Consider the following 19473-nt stretch of genomic DNA (forward strand, 5'->3'; position numbering starts at 1 on the left):
ATCATTCGCCCAGGTGAGACAATCAGAGTCTATAAGTAAGGAGTAGGAATGGAGGATCTCTTCTGTCTTTACCAACCTAAAATCCCACAATTCGATATTCTTGCCTTTAAAAAATATAATTTTGTCTATAAGATATAACTGACCTAAAAGGTTGCTTTTTTTCAAGGAATAATTGGAAATAGATTTAATTCAATTCCAACAGTAAATTCAATTCCACCCACTTCTCTGCAACCCAATATAACCGTATATTGTAATGATTCGAAGTCTTCCACATCAAAATGTGCATGCATGGACCCTTAAGGCAAAGTAACAAAAACTTTTCATAAAACCTATATTGCTTCTTATTATGACAGTCCTAGAAGAGTAGAAGATATAAAATCCATTTCTTATACAATTTCAATACCAAGCTAGGAGATTGGGTTTCCCTTTTATTGGGGGATAGAAATTTTCTCCCTGAGATCATGATTCCAAGTTTCCTTTAAAAATAATATCTATTTTTAAATCAAGTAGTCTGAAATGAACTTTTTTTTTTTTTTTTTTGCGGGTTTGGGGATGGAACCCAGAGACATTTGACCTCTGAGCTACACCTCCTGCCCAATTTTTTATTCTTTATTTTGAAACAGGGTCTCACTGAGTTGCAGAGGGCCTCACTAAGTAGCTGAGGCTGTCCGTGAACCGTGATCCTCGGGTCTCATCCTCCCGAATGCTGGGATTATAAGTGTGCGCCACCACGCCCGGCTTTTGAAATTAACTTTTTTGATGGCATATTTGCTTAACTAGTAGTTACTAATTATGTATCAGTTATCCATTCATAATGGATAGAGGAGACATAAATGAGAAACTTGAGGTCCTGTGATGAGCCCCAGGGCATACAGCCCCACCCACTTGGTCCCGTCATTCCAGTCATGTAACACCTACAAGAACTTAAATGTAGTACATAACTTATACGATAATTATATAACAGTGAGAATATAATTACAAGAGTGCTAATTTACATAATGATACATATAAGTTCTGGGTTATGTTTTCCCATCTCTTTTAATGCACGCATCAGTTTTTATTGAAATATTCCCAGAATTGAAAACTTGGAACTTAACTCGGGTTAAGGAGAAGACCCTCCTGCAGCCAGGCCCTTCTTTCCCAAAGTTGGCTGCTGTTCATTGACATTTCACCACACCTGCTACTTCACTGCTCACAAACTAGTGACACTGTACTAACTTTACTCAAGGGGAGAGCGTCATGTGGTGTGGAGGAACATTTGTTAAGAGCACGAATTTCTGGGCCCTGTACCCAGCCTTACAGAATCGATCTGGTGGAAGGGTCCCAGGAATAAACATTTTCAACAAACTCTGTAGTCGATGCTTTTTAATGTTTATTCAGGCATTGGAAGTGTTTATAGAAAGGACTTGGACTCATAGTTGCACAATCACCATGGCAACCAAAGAACCCATCACCTGAACCATATCCCAAGTCATTTCATGTTTACTGTCTTCTACTCCAAATAATAGATTAGAGAGAGAAAAAACTCCACCAACATCTGGAAGTCATCATTTTTGCTGGGGGTGGAGGTACACACCTATAATCCTAACACGGAAAGCACTGGAAGGCTGAGAAAGCAGATTTGCAGCTAATCTTAGCAACTTAGCAAAACCCTCAGCAACTTAGTGAGACCCTGTTTCAAATTTAAAAAAAAAAAATTGGGTTCAGAGTATAGGCTTAGAGGTAGAAAGCCCCTGGATTTAATCCCCTATACCCACCCCACCCCCACATACACAAAAAGTAAAAAGAAAGTCATTATTTATTCATGAACACAATTCCATGTCCAGCGGCAGCCTGGCAGGACAACTTTTCTATCTTGGTTGTTGTCCTTTCCAGACAGTAGAGTGATGAGGTCATGGATCCCCTTCAACGGCCCCGAGATGTGCTTGTTCCAGGGCGCCCTCATCAAGCACGCGCAGTCATCCCGTCAGCCTTGCCAGCATGAGCTCTGTGAGGTTCCCCTCAAGGGTACTGCGGCGTGCTCATTCTATCCTGGTCCCTCACCTCATCAAGTATGAGGATCCATGAGCCAGACGGTAAATCTGAGAAGGGAAAGTAAACACATTCAGAATGATTTTAGAAAAAGGAGAGATGGGATCCTTTTAAGAACCCCGCTATCACAGCAGGAGAAGGGGGGGGGAGAGAGAGAGAGGGAGGGAGGGAGGGAGGGAGGGAGAGAGAGAGAGAGAGAGAGAGAGAGAGAGAGAGAGAGAGAGAGAGAGAGGAGAAAAATACTTGAATTTTTCATCTTCCATTTCCCAAGACTGCAGTTCACTTTGGATAAATCAGTTTGGAAGAAACCTCAGGTGATGGGGCCTTTGGTTGCCATGGAGATTACTCAGCTGTGTGCAGCCACTTAACTGCATCTCTAATTTCCCTACAGAAGCATGCACAAGGTCAGCAGAGGACACAGAATGCTTATCCTAGATTCCGGGGACAAAGTTGGACTCTGCCTGGCATGTGACCAACATTTAAAATTCATTCCATTCCTAAACATAGTAGTGATCACTTTAACATAAAATAAAATGACGCAAGTTTGAACTCTGCCATGTAAAAGACATAATTTTATGTGTACACAACTCAATTACGACTTCTACCTTTATACCCATAGAATTGGGGACGTGTAATCAACCTAAGGGATCACTCCATTTTCTCAGGTGCATTTCTCTGTAATTGTTGGGCCCAGGGGCTTGGTTAGCTACTGTCCAGCTTAGGAAAGGGACGGCCTGGGCATAGGGGTCATCCCTGAGACTGCCCTGCTCTGTCCTCAGGCTGCCATCTTTGTCCTGCCCCTCTTTCTGCTGTTCCGCTCCCTGCAGGGTATGCACCTATCCAAGGCGCTGGTTTGGGTCCTCTGTGTACAGACGCAGCACCCGCGTACCCCCTTCCCTCAGGAGTCTTGAGGTTCTGCCCATGGAGAGTGAATTTCACTTCCCAGAATACACCATACTCCTTGCCTTCAACACTTTCCTTCTGTCCCCTCAAACAATTTCCTCGCAGGTGCGTAGAGAGTAAATCACCGCCCTTTCACGTTTCTCCCCAACATCTTATCTACACTCTATCCTTACTGCTGCCTGGGGGCCTCGAGTTCTAGACACTCAGGAAGAACCTCTCTATTTTCTGCCCAGCTATATCTCTTCCTGAGACGTTCATTCATTTATTCAACAAGTATTTTTTTTTTTCAGTACTGGGGATGGAACCCAGGGGCATTCTACCTCTGAGCTACACCCCCAGCCCTATTCTTTATTCTTTATTTTGAAACAGGGTCTCACTGAGTTGCAAAGGGCCTCACAATGTAGCTGAGGCTGTCTGCGAACCAAGATACTCCTGTCTCAACCTCCCAAATGCTGGGATGACAAGCATGCGCCACCACGCCCAGCTCAACAAGTATTTTTTAAGCATCTACTAGATGATAAGTACTAATCTAGGCTAGGGGACTAGAGCTGTGGGCAAAATAATAATAAAAAAAACTTGTGTGCTTGTGATTGTGTGGCTTATATTTTAGCAAAGAGGGCAGCCACCCATAGGTGTGATATTATGGGTTAGAAATGAGTACACAGCTGGGCGTGGTGGCGCACACTTGTAATCCCCGCACTTGAGAGGCTGAGACAGGAGGATCACACAGGTTCTAAGCCAGCCTCAGCTACTTAGTGAGGCTTTCAGCAACCTAGTGAGACCCTGTTTCCAAATAAAATATAAAATAGGTCTGGGAATATAGCCTGGAGGTAGAAAGCCCCTGGGTTCCACCAAAAAAAAAAAAAAGTGAGTACATGCTAGGGAAAAACAGCTCATGGTGAGCAGTGAGTGTTGATTATATATAATACATATAATATATATATGTATATATATATATATATATATATAATATATATATATATATGATGTGGGGGTGTACTGGGTGAACTCAGGACAATCTACCTCTAAGTGACACATCCAGTTCTATTTTCATTTTTATTTTGAAACAGGGCCTCACTAAGTTGCTGAAGCTAGCCTCAAACCTGTAATTTTCCTGTCTCAGCCTCCCAAGTACTAGGATTATAGGCATACGCCACCACACCCAACTGTAATATATATTTATCTATCATCTATCTATTTATTTAATAAATAGATAGTACTGGTACTGGAGATTGGGCTCAGAGACATACTAGCTCTGAGCTACACCTGCAGGCCTTTATATGTTTTTATTTTGCCACAAGTTCTCACTAAGTTGCTGAGGGCCTTGCTAAGTTGCTGAGGCTGTCCTTGAACCTGCGATCCTCCTGCTTCAGTCTCCCAAGTACTGGGCTCACAGGCATGTGTCACCATTGCCTGGCTTGAAATTTTAAATAGAGAGGATAGGACAAGCCTCCCAGAGTGGGTAGCATTCGAGGCTAGACCTAAAGCAGGTTTGGGGTGTACTCAGTGGGTATTTGAGGAAGAGTGTTCCAAGCCCTAAGACAGGTGCATGTTTGATATCGTCCAGGTGAGCTGTGTGAGGGAATGAGACGCAAGGAGAGGTCAGAGCGGAGTGTTGTACGAGTGTGTTTGTGGGGTGTGCGTGAGTGTGGGTGTGAATGACTGAGGGGTATTGACCCATCATTAGGGTCTTGTTTTTGTGTGGTACTGGGGATTGAATTCAGGGGCATTCTACCTCCAACCTACATCCCCAGCCTTATTTTTATGTTTTATTTTGAAACTGGGTCTCACTAAGTTGCAAAGGACCTCACGAGGTGGCTGGGGCTGGCCATGAACCCTCGATCCTCCTGTCTCAGTCTCCCAAGTACTGGGATTGCAAGCATCCGTCACCACACCCAACTTCATTAGGGTCTTATGAGCTATTTCTGAGTGGGGGTGGGGAGCCATCGGAGAGTTTTTTTTTGTTTTTTTTTTTTAATTTTATTTTATTGGTGCACTGTATTCATACATCATAGTGGGATACAAACTTTTGTAGACATACATGCACACATTGCCCAGTCAGCCCCCACCCGATCCCCACCCCATTCTCTCCCCATCCCTCCTTCCCATGCTTGGCTTAGTGGTTGACATCTAGTATTATAGCAATTTATCCAAAATTAAAAATGATAATCTCACATAACAGTTTCATTTGTCTGATACCAAGCGTTTGATGATTTAAAGATAACATTTCAATATTTCTTTTTGCTTTCTTTCTTACCAGAGCATATTTTTTTCTGTTTTTTTAGGTGAAACTATCATATATTTATATATTTATTTTTCAGAAAAAAAAATCTATCCTAATATGGAATATGAATTCTAGATACCCAAAACGACCTTGAAAAAGAACAAAGCTAGCAGATATATATTTTCTGATTTCAAACCATATAAAGCTACAATAATTGAAACAGTGTAGTACTGTTCTAAAGGCAGATATATAGACCATTGGAGTTAAATACAAGCCTAGAGCTAAATTCTTCCCTATATTGTCAAGTTATTTTTGACAAGGTTTCCACGAAGATTTGGTGGTGGAAATAATAATCTTTTAACTAAATATTGTTGAAAAATAATAATTACATGGAAAAGAATAAAATTGGACCCTTACCTAATCCCACATACAAGTATTAACTCAAACTAGATAAAAGACCTAAATAAATCTTAAGACTATAAACTTTTAGGAGAAAATCTGGGTCATAAAACCTCACAACATTGAAATTGGCAGTGATTTCTTGGATATGATTTCAATGGCACCGGCAACAGAAGAATATACAAACTCCCTAAAAAATAAAAGAAAATATTGTATATCCAAAGACAATGTAAACAGAGTTAAAAGTTACTAATAGAATTGGATAAAATATTTCCAAATGCTATATCTGAAGGTATATTAATATTCCAACTAGAAATCCTAAAAATTAACAACAATAAAGGCAAACAATACAATTTAGAGATAGGTAAAAGACTAACATAAATAATGAATCTCCACAGATAACCAATCTTAGTTGTCTGTTGGATGGAAACTCTTGTTTCTCTGGTTCTGGTGAGTGTTACCTATTTCTTCTTTGTAGTTAATCTCTTTGAGTATTTTCTCTAGCGCTGGTTTTGAAGACATAAATTCCTTCAGTTTCTGTTTGTCATGGAAGCTTCTTATTTCTCCATCTAATTTGATAGAAAGTTTTGCTGGGTAGGAAATTTTTGGCTGGAAGTTGTTTTCTTTCAGAGTTTGGAATATGTTACTCCAAGCCCTTCTGGCTCTCATGACTTGGTTTGGAAAGTCTGGAGTGATTCTAATTGGTTTGCCTCTGAATGTCACTTGGCCCTTTGTTTTTGTTGCCTTTAAGATTCTCTGCTTGGCTTCCACATTGGTCATTTTGACAATTATATGGCGTGGGGATCCTCTTCTCGGATCTTGTCTAAAGGGAGTTCTATAAGTTTCCTGGATCTGTGTATCAACCTCTTGCTCTATATTTGGAAAATTTTCTGCTATTACTTCCTTGAAGAGATTGTTGATCCCTTTGGTATCACTTTCTTTTCCCTCCTCTATTCCAATTATTCTTAGGTTAGCTCTCTTAAGATGGGCCCATATTTCTTCAATGTCAGATTCCTGCTGTTGGATATCTTTTTCTAGATTAGAAACTATGCATTTATTTTTGGATTGCTCATCTTCTAAGAGCGAGATTCTGTTCTCCATGTGGTCTAATCGGTTGTTTGTGCTTTGAATTGAGGCCTTTACTTCATTAATTGCATCCTTTATCTCTTTTTGGCTCTCTCTGAGTTCTTTTCGAAGCACCTCTATTATTTCTACAGTTATTTTCCTGATTTGATCTTCTAGAAATCTCTGATTTTCTGTTTTATCAGGTTCTGATGTTGTGGGGTTGTGCACATTCATTACTCCAGTGTTATTCCTCTTTCCCATGATTTCGGAGGTTTGTGCCTTCTCTGGGTTCTTCCCTTGGGTCACTATGGCTTCACTTAAGGTGCTCTGGATCTCGAGTCTGTATTATCTCAGACCCCACTACTCCTTTACTGGGTTGTATCACAGAGTCTCCAACCCAGGGAGTCGATAGAGGCTGCTTTAAACTATGGGGGGTGCCAGGTTGCACGCTCTCCTATGGTGTGATATCTCTGCCACCACCACTCCCTCACTGGGTCAAGTCCCAGGAGGCACAATACTGAGATTTCTCCTCTGTGGCCCGCAATTTGACTCACTGTTCTTGAGTACGTAGATGTAGCTGTACTGGACTCGGTGAATTCACTGCTGCTGCCGCCGCCGGTGGCAATATGGCGCCTCTGCCACGCCCTCGGCCATGAGGCTGGCGTATTTTTTCTTCTCTGGTTTTGATTTCCACTCTGAATCCCTGCAGCGTGTGCTGAGCTCAGCCACTGAGAGCTTTAAATGCTGTCTGCGCCGAAAGATCCCGCCTGGCTGTTCCGCATCGGCTCACCTCGGCTTGCTGTAGCCGTCGTTGAGTTCGCCGCTGCCGCCGGCAGTCTGGCGCTGCTGCCGCGTCCTTGGGCGCGTGTGTCTCCTCTGTGGCCCTGAGCTCTGTTCTCAGTCCGCTTTCTCTCTGGAGCCTGGTGGTTTTTTTGTTTTTCTGGTGATGGTGTTTTCTGGCTATGAAAGGCGCTCTTTTTGTGGTAATGGAGATTGGTTGTTAGTGGGACTCTTAAGCCCCGCTTTTCTCGGTCGCCATCTTCCCGGAAGTACATCGGAGAGTTTTAACTAGAAACAATCTGACTCAGGTTTTCAAAGGATCACTCTGACTGCCCTGTTGAGAACTGACCATAAGGGAGAATAGTAGAAATAAAGAGACGTCAAAAATAAAATTCGAGCAAATGAAACCATTTAAAAGTTTATCACTGCTGAGGCAGTGGCACACACCTGTAACCTCAGTACTTAGGAAGCTGAGACAGGAGGATTGTAAGTTCAAGACCAGCCTCAGCTACTTAGTAAGACCCTGTTTCAAAATTAAAGAAAAAAAAAAATAGAACTGGGGATGTAGGTTGGAGATAGAATACCCCTGGGTTCCACCCTCAGTACCAAAACAAACACAATGTTTATTGTTATACAATAAGAGAATGCACAGATTGTCATCTGAGAGGCCTCAAAAGAGGCCACAGGGGATTCGCAGTGACGACACAGTTAACACAGCACGAAAGTAGTGTTTCGACCTTTTCCCTGATTGGCTGTTACGTGCTATCATTCCTCTTCGGACAACAGCTGTTTGAGCTGATATGTCCGTAGGCAATTGGCTTCATTCCCCTGGATCCTGCCAACGAGGATGTAAAGTTGACAAGGGTTTGTGTTAGGATTAAAGAGAGCATTCCAGGCACATCAGGATGACTTGAATTTTGATTTCGTGGCTGAGGGTGGTTGGCCTCGGGCTCTGTCTCAGGTGTGGCCTCTGTTTTGATTTTTCTTTCTGAGATGAGCTGGAAAATCAGCAACCGGCAGGTGATGAGAGGTGCTCAGATGCAGGGCTGGATGTCGCAGCCCCGCTCTGCTGACTTGCCCTTCCGTAGGCGGAGTTTCCTCTTTCCTCTGCTGCTGGAGGTGTCCTCACAGACCAGGGTTTTATCACTCGTGATGGGTTCTGAGGAAGAGCTTTGTTTTATGACAAGCAGAACAGCCTTCAGGGATAATGCAGATAATCGTCCCTGCTCTAGCACTCCCTGGTAACATGAGTCATTTTTTAAAATGCCATCCAGTAACTCGATTTTGCAAATGGCCTCACAATTAGATTCAGATAATCTAAACTTTATTAAATCCGGGCGGACATGCTGCCCCCCTCTTCCCTAAAGAGTTTTACCTCCAACTTCTGTAGCCATTTGTCTCCTGATGGCTGCCTATCAGCTGAGCTTTTCTCTGGGGACCTCTTAGGATGAGCATGTATCAGCATCCATGCCACACAGTGATGTGGCTGTTGTTCTCTAGTTTAAACTACAGGAATAAAGAGAGTAATGGAGGAGGGCGGGAGATGGGAGGCACTGGTATCTTAGTCTTTTTCCAGCTGCTTTTTATTAATATTCAGTTTAAATACAGGCATCTCTCTCTGGGAGCTATTTAAAGTTATAGTTACTCCATACTTGGAAAAAAATCTTGTGTGTGTGTGTGTGTGTGTGTGTGTGTGTGTGTGTGTGTGTGTGACACTGGGGATTGAACCCAGGGACATTCTACTTTTGAGCTAAACCTCAGCCCTTTATTTTATTTATTATTATTATTATTATTATTATTATTATTATTATTATTATTTTGCAGTACTGGGAATGGAACCCAGGGGCATTCTACCTCCAAGCTAAATCCTCAGCCCTAATATTTTTTATTCTTTATTTTTGAAACAGGGTCTCACTAAGTTGCACAGGGCCTCACTAGTAGCTGAGACTGACCACAAACCTGTGATCTTCCTGTCTTACCTCCTAAGTACTGGCATTACAAGTGTTCACCACCATGTCTGGCTTCCCTATTTTATTTTATATTTTGAAATAGGGTTTCACTACATTGTTGAGACTGTCCATAAACCGGAGATCTTCCTGTCTCAGCTTTCCAAGTACTGGGATTGCAAATATGTACCCACCATACCCAGCAAAAGATTACCTTTTTATTTCTATGATTTAAAATTCTTCCACTAAAAGTTAAAAATCAGATTTTCTTTTGTCGTTGTTGTTGTTGGGAACTTTGTATTTCAATGTCTTGAATTTACTAGGTACTGAGATGAGAGATTCTGGGTACAAACCATAGAAACCAGGCCTGGCTTGCTTGGGTGGAAAGTGCATGTACTGAGACGATATGAGAAACGGGCTGGATTCCAGGCTGAAGGGGCAGGCAGAAGCCGGGGCCTGGGGGAAGGGAGAGCCAAGGCCACACGGCAGGAGCACCACAGAGCCCAGGGTGCTGCTCCGGCATCAGCCAGCACTGCTGTCCTGTTCCTGCTGCTCCTGGTTAGTGCCCTTGGGCTTTGTTGTGCCACCAGACTCGTGCCCTCTCTGAAGCCATCACAAATAACCTCTCCATTCCTTCACTCTTGTTTCTTCACCTCCAGACCAGAAGATTGGGCAACAGCGTGTGATCGGCCCAGCTGGCTCACAGGTCCAGGGGCTCTTTCATTTTCCTCTGGCTTCCTTAGTGGTAGACGGCTACTTTGGTCCACCTGACTTAAGATGCCCCCAGGTAAAAGAGACGTTTAGATAATGGGCGGTCACGGTGAATATTTGCTTCAGGAGCTTGGCTCATTTACTGCCATGGTTTGGATCTGGAATGGCCCCAAAGTCTCATGTGCTCAGAGGTGGGTTTGTGGGGAGCCACTGGGTCATGAGGACTCTGACCTCATTGGTAGATAAGTCCATTGACGCTGGGTAGCTGGGTAGACTCCTGGGAGATGGTAGGTCACGGGGTACATGCCCTGGAAGGGTTTAATCTTCTCTCTGAACCTTTCTATGCTCCATTTCTCTCCCTCTCTTTCTCTCTGTCTCTCTCTGTACCCCAGCTGCCATGCTGCCATGAGCTGAGTAGCTTTTCTCTACCATGATGCTATGCCTCACCTCTGTAGAGCTAGATGGCCGTACACTGAGCTCTGAAACCTTGAGTCAAACATTTCCTCCTCTAAGTTGTTCTTGTTAGATATTTGGGGCACAGTGACATGAAGCTGACTTACATTTACCTTCAGTCATTTTTTAGGATGATACTATTACCTCCATATTAAGTGTGTGGCTCTAAAAGTCCAGGTTCTGCAGGGCATGGTAGCATGCACCTGTAATCTCAGTTATTTGGGTGGTGGATGTTATGGTTTAAATGATGGGGATTCTTTTTCTTATTCAACTAAGGTTTGTTGAATAAAAAAATTAAAACTAATAGGCAGTTTGGTGCAGCTTTAACAAGTCTTTATTACAAAATCAGTAGGAAATAGAGAAGAAAAGGAAGAGCAGCATGCTGGCATGCATGCTAGAAAGCCCGAAAATGGAACTCTGGCCTCTTTTCGGGACCCCAACCTTTAAGTAAATTTAGTATCGGTATCTTTCTTATCAGCGTTACCAAGGCAATGGGCTAGTAACCTATTTCTTAAGCAGGTGGTGCCTCTTTGTCTCCGGACAGCGCACTTACTAAGTGCAGGGGCCAAGAATCTACCTGGCCCTTGCCTCTATTGTATTTGGCAGTATTGGTTGCTCATCAACTATGGGTGCTTTGAAGCAGCACAGGGAGTTTACCTTTCCTATGCTCAGGCCAGGTCACAGAGGAGAGGAGGTAAACAGAGGCACTGATTGCCTCTATATAGTTTTAGGGGCTAAAGGCTTCAATTGACTCTGAGGCTTTTATTATAGGTTAATCATTAGAACTAAGGGCAAAGAGAGAGGGGAACTCTGCATTGTAACAGCTGCCGCCCCTCCATGCCTGAGTGCCTGCACAGCACCCAGGCCCTGACTACTTTTTACATTTTGGAAATTAATACCAAAGCAATTTTCCAATACCAGCACAGTGGAAACAGGATAATTGCAGATTCAGAGCCAGTCTCAGAAACTTAGTGAGGCCCTCAGAAAGTTAGTGAGACTCTGTTTCAAAATAAAATAAGCACAATGTACTTAAACATATCAAAGTCAACCACTAAGCCAAGCAAGGGAAGGAGGGATGGGGAGGGAATGGGGTGGGAATTGAGTAGAGGTTAAACAGTGATTTGCACATGTATCTACACACAAGTTTTTTACCCTAATAAGATGTATGAATATAATGCACCAATAAAAAATTTGAAAATAAAATAAGGCTGGGTGTCTAACTCAGAGGTAGAATATCCCTGGGTTCAATCCCTAGCAACACACACACACACACACACACACACACACACACACACAGATAGAGATAGAGAGAGAGAGAGAAAGAAGAAGAAGAAGAAGAAGAAGAAGAAGAAGAAGAAGAAGAAGAAAAAGAAAAAGAAGAAGAAGAAGGGAAGAGAAGAGAAGAATGAGAATAAAAGTCCAGGTTTTAGTATGAAGTGACTTGGACCTTAGTATATGTTATTCTCACTTACCGGAACCTGCCCATGTCTCCCTCCCCACCAAGTCCTTCTATGACTCATACAGAAAAGCCCAGGTTGGAATGGGGGATTAATTCAGAATTAGAGTGCTTACCTAGCATGTGTAAGGCCCTGGGTCTCACCCCAGCATCGCCAAGAAAATATGCCCAAGTTGAACCTCCTGCGAGGCTAAACCCTGCTATCCTATTCTCATCTTGCCCTATGTTTTTTATAGACCTGTCATATGTATAATCAAAAAAATATGTAGTGGTTTGTTCCTTGCTGTGTTCTCATTGCCTAGTGCACTGTTGGGCACACAGTTGGTGCTCAATACACATGTGGTGAAAATAGATTAAAATGAATGATTGAAGGGTTGAGTGAATGAAGCAAGTACTAAGCCTCAAGTTATCTAGCTCAAGAACATAGCTACTTCTTACAATAAATTGCTCTCAAACTTCTAAAATAAATGTTTTTTGGGGGCTGGTGGGGTACTTGGAATTGAACCCAAGGGCATTGTACCTCCAAACCCTCTTTTATTTTGGAACAGGATCTTAATAAATTGCACAAGTCTCTCCAAGTTGATGAGGCTGGCCTCAAATCTGTGATTCTCCTCTTTTAGCCTCCAAAGTACTGGGATTGTAAGCATGTACCACCATGACTGGCTCAAAAATTGTCTTTTTTTTTTTTTTTTTTTTTGCGGTACTGGTGATGAAACCCAGGGGCATTCTATCTCCGAGCTACACTCCTAGCCCTATTTTATTCTTTATTTTTGAAACAGGGTCTCACTGGGTTGCAAAGGGCCTCACTAAGTAGCTGAGGCTGTCCTTGAACCACGATACGATTCTCCTGTCTTAGCCTTCCAAATGCTAAAATTACAACCGTGCACCACCATGCATGGCTAAAAATGGTCATATTGTCATTTTTAACAGTCTGAATTGTAGTTGTATTGAATGTCTAGCTGCTGTCTCAGATTCTTGTACATTCTCTCTCTCTCACCTACACACACACACACACACACACACACACACACACACACACACACACAACAGGATAAAAGAGTTTCTGTTTGTTTCATTTCTATATCCCAAGCATACAGACTTCTGTATGCCCCCCATATAATAGGTGTTCAATAAACAGCTGAATGAATGAGTAGGTTGGCAGGCTTCCTCCAATTCCTAGCCTGCTAATTAGAATTATCAGAAAGACTCCTTCCTTCTGAAGAGGAGATGCTAAGTGCTTCCTCCTCCCTTATGAAGGGGAGGGATCTTTCTTTTTGGGAAAGAGCCTGCATCGATCTGAATAAGGGAGGAAGGGAGAGAGGATAAAGAAGAAGAAAATGGGAGACTTCCGGGAAGATGGAGACCGAGAAAAGTGGGGCTTAAGAGCCCCGCTAACAACCAATCTCCCTTACCACAAAATCAGCGCCTTTCATAGCCAGAAAACACCATCACCAGAGAAACAAAAAAATCACCAGGCTCCAGAGAGAAAGCAGACTGAGAACAGAGCTCAGAGCCACAGAGGAGATAACCGGCCTCACGCCTGAGGATGCGGCAACAGCGCCATACTGCCGGCAGCAACAGCAAATTCACCGGACGGCTACAGCAAGCCGAGGTGAGCTGCTGCGGAACAGCCAGGCAGGATTTCTCGCTGCAGGTAAAATCTAAAGCTCCCAGTGGCTGAGCTCAGCACACGCCGCAGGGATTCAGAGTGGAAATCAAAACCAAGAAGAAATACACCAGCCTCACGGCCGAGGGCGTAGCAGAGGCGCCATATTGCCACCAGCAGCAGCAGCAGCAGCAGAAAATTCACCGAATCCAGTACAGCTACATCTGCGTACTCAAGAACAGTAAGTCAAATTGCGGGCCACAGAGGAGAAATCCCAGTACTGTACTCCCTGGAACTTGACCCAGTGGGGGAGTGGCGGTGGCAGAGATATCACACCATAGGAGAACGTGCAACCTGGCACCACCCCACAGTCTTAAGCAGCCTCTATCGACTCTCTGGGTCGGAGACTCTGTGATACAACCCAGTAAAGGAGTAGTGGGGTCTGAGATACTACTGACTTGATATCCAGAACACCTTAAGTGAAGTCATAGTGACTCAAGGGAAGAACCCAGAGAAGACACAAACTTCCGAAATCATGGGAAAGAGGAATAATACTGGAGCAATGAATGCCCACAACCCCACAACATCAGAACCCGATAAAACAGAAAATCAGAGATTTCTAGAAGATCAAATCAGGAAAATAACTGTAGAAATAATAGAGGTGCTTCGAAAAGAACTCAGAGAGAGCCAAAAAGAGATAAAGGATGCAATTAATGAAGTAAAGGCCTCAATTCAAAGCACAAACAACCGATTAGACCACATGGAGAACAGAATCTCGCTCTTAGAAGATGATCATTCCAAAAATGAACGCATAGTTTCTAATCGAGGAAAAAATATCCGACAGCAGGAATCTGATATTGAAGAAATATGGGCCCATTTTAAGAGAGCTAACCTAAGAATAATTGGAATAGAGGAGGGAAAAGAAAGTGAAACCAAAGGGATCAACAATCTCTTCAAGGAAGTAATAGCAGAAAAATTTCCAAACATAGAGCAAGAGGTTGATACACAGGTCCAGGAAACTTATAGAACTCCCTTTAGACAGGATCAGAGAAGAGGATTCCCACGCCACATAATTGTCAAAATGACCAATGTGGAAGCCAAGCAGAGAATCTTAAAGGCAACAAAAACAAAGGGCCAAGTGACATTCAGAGGCAAACCAATTAGAATCACTCCAGACTTCCCAAACCAAGTCATGAGAGCCAGAAGGGCTTGGAGTAACATATTCCCAATTCTGAAAGAAAACAACTTCCAGCCAAAAATTTCCTACCCAGCAAAACTTTCTATCAAATTAGATGGAGAAATAAGAAGCTTCCATGACAAACAGAAACTGAAGGAATTTTTGTCTTCAAAACCAGCACTAGAGAAAATACTCAAAGAGATTAACTACAAAGAAGAAATAGGTAACACACACTAGAACCAGAGAAACAAGAGTTTCCATCCAACAGTCAACTAAGATTGGTTATCTGTGGAGATTCATTACTTATGTTAGTCTTTTACCTATCTCTAAATGGTATCGTTTGCCTTTATTGTTGTTAATTTTTAGGATTTCTAGTTGGAATATTAATATACCTTCAGATATAGCATTTGGACATATTTTATCCCATTCTATTAGTAGCTTTTAACTCTCTTTACATTGTCTTTGGATATACAATATATTTTTTTTATTTTTTAGGGAGTTTGTATACTCTTCTGTTGCCTGTGCCATTGAAATCATATCCAAGAAATCACTGCCAATTTCAGTGTTGTGAGGTTTTATGACCCAGATTTTCTTCTAAAAGTTTATAGTCTTAAGATTTATATTTTAGGTCTTTTATCTATTTTGAGTTAATATTTGTATATGGGATTAGGTAAGGGTCCAACTTTATTCTTTTCCATGTAATTATTATGTTTCAACAATATTTAGTTAAAAGATTATTATTTCTACCACCAAATGTTCGTGGAAACCTTGTCAAAAATAACTTGACAATATAGGGAAGAATTTAGCTCTAGGCTTTTATTTAACTCCAATGGTTTATATATCTGCCTTTAGAATAGTACTACACTGTTTCAATTATTGTAGCTTTATATGGTTTGAAATCAGAAAATATATATCTTCTAGCTTTGTTCTATTTCAAGATCGTTTTGGGTATCTAGAGTCCATATTGCATATTAGGATAGATTTTTTTTCTGAAAAATAAATATATAAATATATGATAGTTTCACCTAAAAAAAATAGAAAAAAATATTCTCTGGTAAGAAAGAAAGTAAAAAGAAATATTGAAATGTTATCTTTAAGTCATCAAAAGCTTGGTATCAGACAAATGAAACTGTTATGTGAGATTATCATTTTTAATTTTGAATAAATTGCTATAATACTAGATGTCAACCACTAAGCCAAGCAGGGGAGGGAGGGATGGGGAGGGAATGGGGTGGGGATCGGGTGGGGGCTGACTGGGTGATGTGTGCATGTATGTCTACAAAAGTTTGTATCCCACTATGATGTATGAATACAGTGCACCAATAAAAAAAAAGAAAAAAAAAGAAGAAAATGGAGCATGAAAGGGAGGAGTGGCCATGAGAGAGTAGTCATGGGAAACAGGGAAAGGAAGGCCAGAGGAAAAAGGAGGGTGACACACGTGCACCATCAAGGCCACCTCCATGTTGGATCTTTCTCCGTAACTTTAGAGAGACCAAACGTGAGCTGGGCCTCCTTGTACTTACCGTGCCGTTGGACTGTGCTTCCTGAAGACGTCAGCACATTGAGACTCGGCGCCTTGGGTTTCTCACCTTGAAAAGTTACGTGTAAAAACCCAGTGGTCATCTCCCCAATACCATGGCTCCTGATTTGAGAGCATCCCAGCCATCCCCTTAGTTTCTAAAGCCTTAAACTTTTTTTTTTTTTTTTTTTTTGGTGCATTATAGTCTCACATCAAAATGTAGTTTGGAGTGAGAGTGACATACATGCACACAGCACTTGGCCTTTTCCCCAGTTCTCTCCCCACCACTTCCCATGCAAGATACTGAGACTGGTACTGGCATTCTCACATATGCACGTAATGCCAGTGGAAGCGTTTCCTTCATTAATTCTGCCTCTAAATGCCACCACACACCTTCCCCAAGACCACTTGCCTTGCTCCACTGGAGTTTCTCCCCATTATCTAGAGTTCCTCTTAAACTTTGAAGCCGTCTTGGAGTCTTTATTTTCCTTCAGCCCAAACGTCCAATCTGTTTTTTTTTTTTTTTTTTTTTTAGAACAACTCAGCAAAATAAAATTCCGGTTTATTGTTGGACAACATGGTTTCACACATACATCAAACAGGCCAAAAAAATAAATAAATAAACAGCAACTTCATAGACAAAAAAAGGGAAAAAAAGAACCCTTTTATCTTTGGCCTTTTTAACCATCTAATACAAACCAACTACTTATAGTACAGCTAGTACATACACAAAAAAAGTTACTGGAATGCTCGGAATAAGATTGTTTTTTGTTGTTTTTGCTTTATTTTTACAAGGTTTTTTTTTCTCCTTTGAGATTATAATGAACATGGGCACACCACAAGTAAAGTCAGAAGTAGGACAGAGAACGCTCCAAAGGTTGGTTTGGTCATTTGAGATCATTAAAAATGGCTGACCCTAACAATATGTACAAAAATATAAAATGTAAATAAAAAATACAAACAAATTTTCCTTTTTAAAAGTACTTTTAAGAAAAAAAAAAGCAGGGCCTTGGAAGTTTTGGTTCTCTTTTCCTCCCCTGTTGCAAATTCACGTTGTGGTTTTGGTTGGGTGGTGGAGAGCGGGTGTCATCTGCGGGTGGCACTGCCCACGGTGGGCGGGCGAGCCTCTCTACTCGAAAGTGACCACGTTTAGATTCTGAGACGGGAAGTGGAGGGTGAATAGGTCACGGCGGCCTTTTTTAGTTTAACTTTTCCTTTTTGCTGTCTAGTCATCCTCATCAGTCTTCTGCTTCTTGGTATCGACATCGTCATCCTCATCATCTTCAGCTGCCCGCTTGCATGTAGCTACCTGGGCCTCCTCATCTTCATCTCCATCCTCTTCCTCACCGTCACCTTCCTCCTCCTCCTCCTCCTCACCACCTTCTTCCTCTTCTTCATCTACCTCATTGTCAGCCTCCTGCTCCCCATTTTCCTCATTGGCATTCCCGTTAGCAGGGGGGGTCTCTCCCGTTCTCTGCCTCCTCCACAACTTCCTTCTTCTCCTTTAAGTCCTTGGTGGTGATCTCGGAGCTGGTGTCCACGGCCGCGTCTGACATGGTGGGGCACGCCGGTGATCCGAAGCAGCGGGATGGAAGATGGCGAGAGTCCCGAGACTGGCGAGGAAGCTGCCGGAGTCCGCGGCGGCGGAGCTGGCTGCGACGAGCGGGGCGCCGAACCGGGAACAATGCAAAGATGGCTTCTCAGAGCAGCCAGTCCAATCTGTTGTCGTACTGATTCCTGATCATGTCTTCGTCCCCTCGTTTGTCGTCGTTAATTATGCCATCTTTGTTTAGACCCCAGGCACATGTTGTTCGGAATACGTTAAACTCCTAATTAGTCTGCCGGAATGGAGTTTCTTCCTTCCCCAGTTCACCTCACAGTAGCTGCCAAGTCCATGGCACGACCTGGTTGATGCAGATTCCATACGAGGTCCTCAGCCAGACGATAAGTGCCTTCCCCTCCTGGTCGCTGCAGGTCCGTCCATGAACACCATGCCGCCACCTCCGTCGGCTTCCTTTTACCTTTGATTAGAGCCTCTCAGCAGCTCCTCAGTCCTGCAGGAGGACGTCCCCATGGTTAGCGTGGCATGGGCTCGTCTTTCCTGATCCACCTCTCCTACATTTGGCCCCGTTTCCAAAGTGTAAAGCTGTGTTAGTCCTCAGTGCTGACCACAAAAGCTCTTCTAGTTTCTCAACCCACAGTGCCCAAGTCCATTTTCCTTCTTTACAAATTTCTACGTATTCTTCTTATATTTGGTACTGGGGATTGAACCCAACGGCATTCAACCTCTAAACTATACCCCCAGCCCTGTTTTATTTTTTACTTGAAACAAGGTCTTGTTAAGTTGAGGATTGAACCTAGGGCATTCTGTCTCTGAGCTATACTCCTAGCCCTATATATTATTCTTTATTTTATTTATTTATTTTTTATTTTTTTGGTGGTACTGGGGTTCCTGGAAGCCCTTCTACCTCCGGTCTATACTCCCAGACCTACTTTTACATTTTTATTTGGAAACAGGGTCTCCTAAGCCAGAGCGCACGGCTGGCTTCGAACCTGCGCGATCCTCCTGTCTCTGCCTCCCAAGTGCGGGGATTACAAGCGTGCGCCACCACGCCCGGCTTATTCTTTATTTTCAAACAGGGTCTCACTAAGTAGCGGAGGGCCTCGCTTAGTAGCTGAGGATGGCCACACACCTGCGATCCTCCTTGTCTCAGCGTCCCAAGTACTGGGATTATGGGCGGGTGCCGCCACACCTGGCTTCTAGCATTCTTTAAGACTCATTTCATCCATTGATTCTGTAACTGTTGGTGACTTGCTGTATGTCACACACTAGATGCAGTGAATAGGTCAGACAGGCTTCCTGCTCATGAATCTCACGTGACAACAATGAATGGGAGGAAAACAACAATTAATAGGAAACAAATAGAAGTAACTATTGATAATGGTAAGCACTAGTGAAGAAATAAAAGCACAGAGGAAAGAGCAGAGGAGCAGGAGGAGCCACTTATCCTGGTGTCTCAGAAAAGATGCTGTTTTACCTGAGACTTGAACGAGAGAAGAAATCAGGTGTATAAATACAGGAGAAAAGGTCCTTCCGGATAGGAGGAGACACCCAATATAAGTCCCCAAGGCAGGAAAATCTGCTGGAACAGAAGGAAGTCCAGGGTGGCTGAAGTACACTGAATGAATAAAAGGGAGAATTC

General features: G+C 42.8%; 1 pseudogene across 1 annotated transcript; it reads right to left on the bottom strand.

Moving 5' to 3' along the window:
- Positions 1–17495: 17495 nt before the first annotated feature.
- On the bottom strand, positions 17496–17826 carry LOC308271331 (prothymosin alpha-like; annotated as a pseudogene). The gene has a single exon. The product of its transcript is annotated as a prothymosin alpha-like (transcript).
- Positions 17827–19473: the final 1647 nt, after the last annotated feature.

The sequence above is a fragment of the Muscardinus avellanarius genome (assembly GCF_963383645.1).
Source record: "Muscardinus avellanarius genome assembly, chromosome: 12".
Classification (NCBI taxonomy): Eukaryota; Metazoa; Chordata; class Mammalia; order Rodentia; family Gliridae; genus Muscardinus; species Muscardinus avellanarius.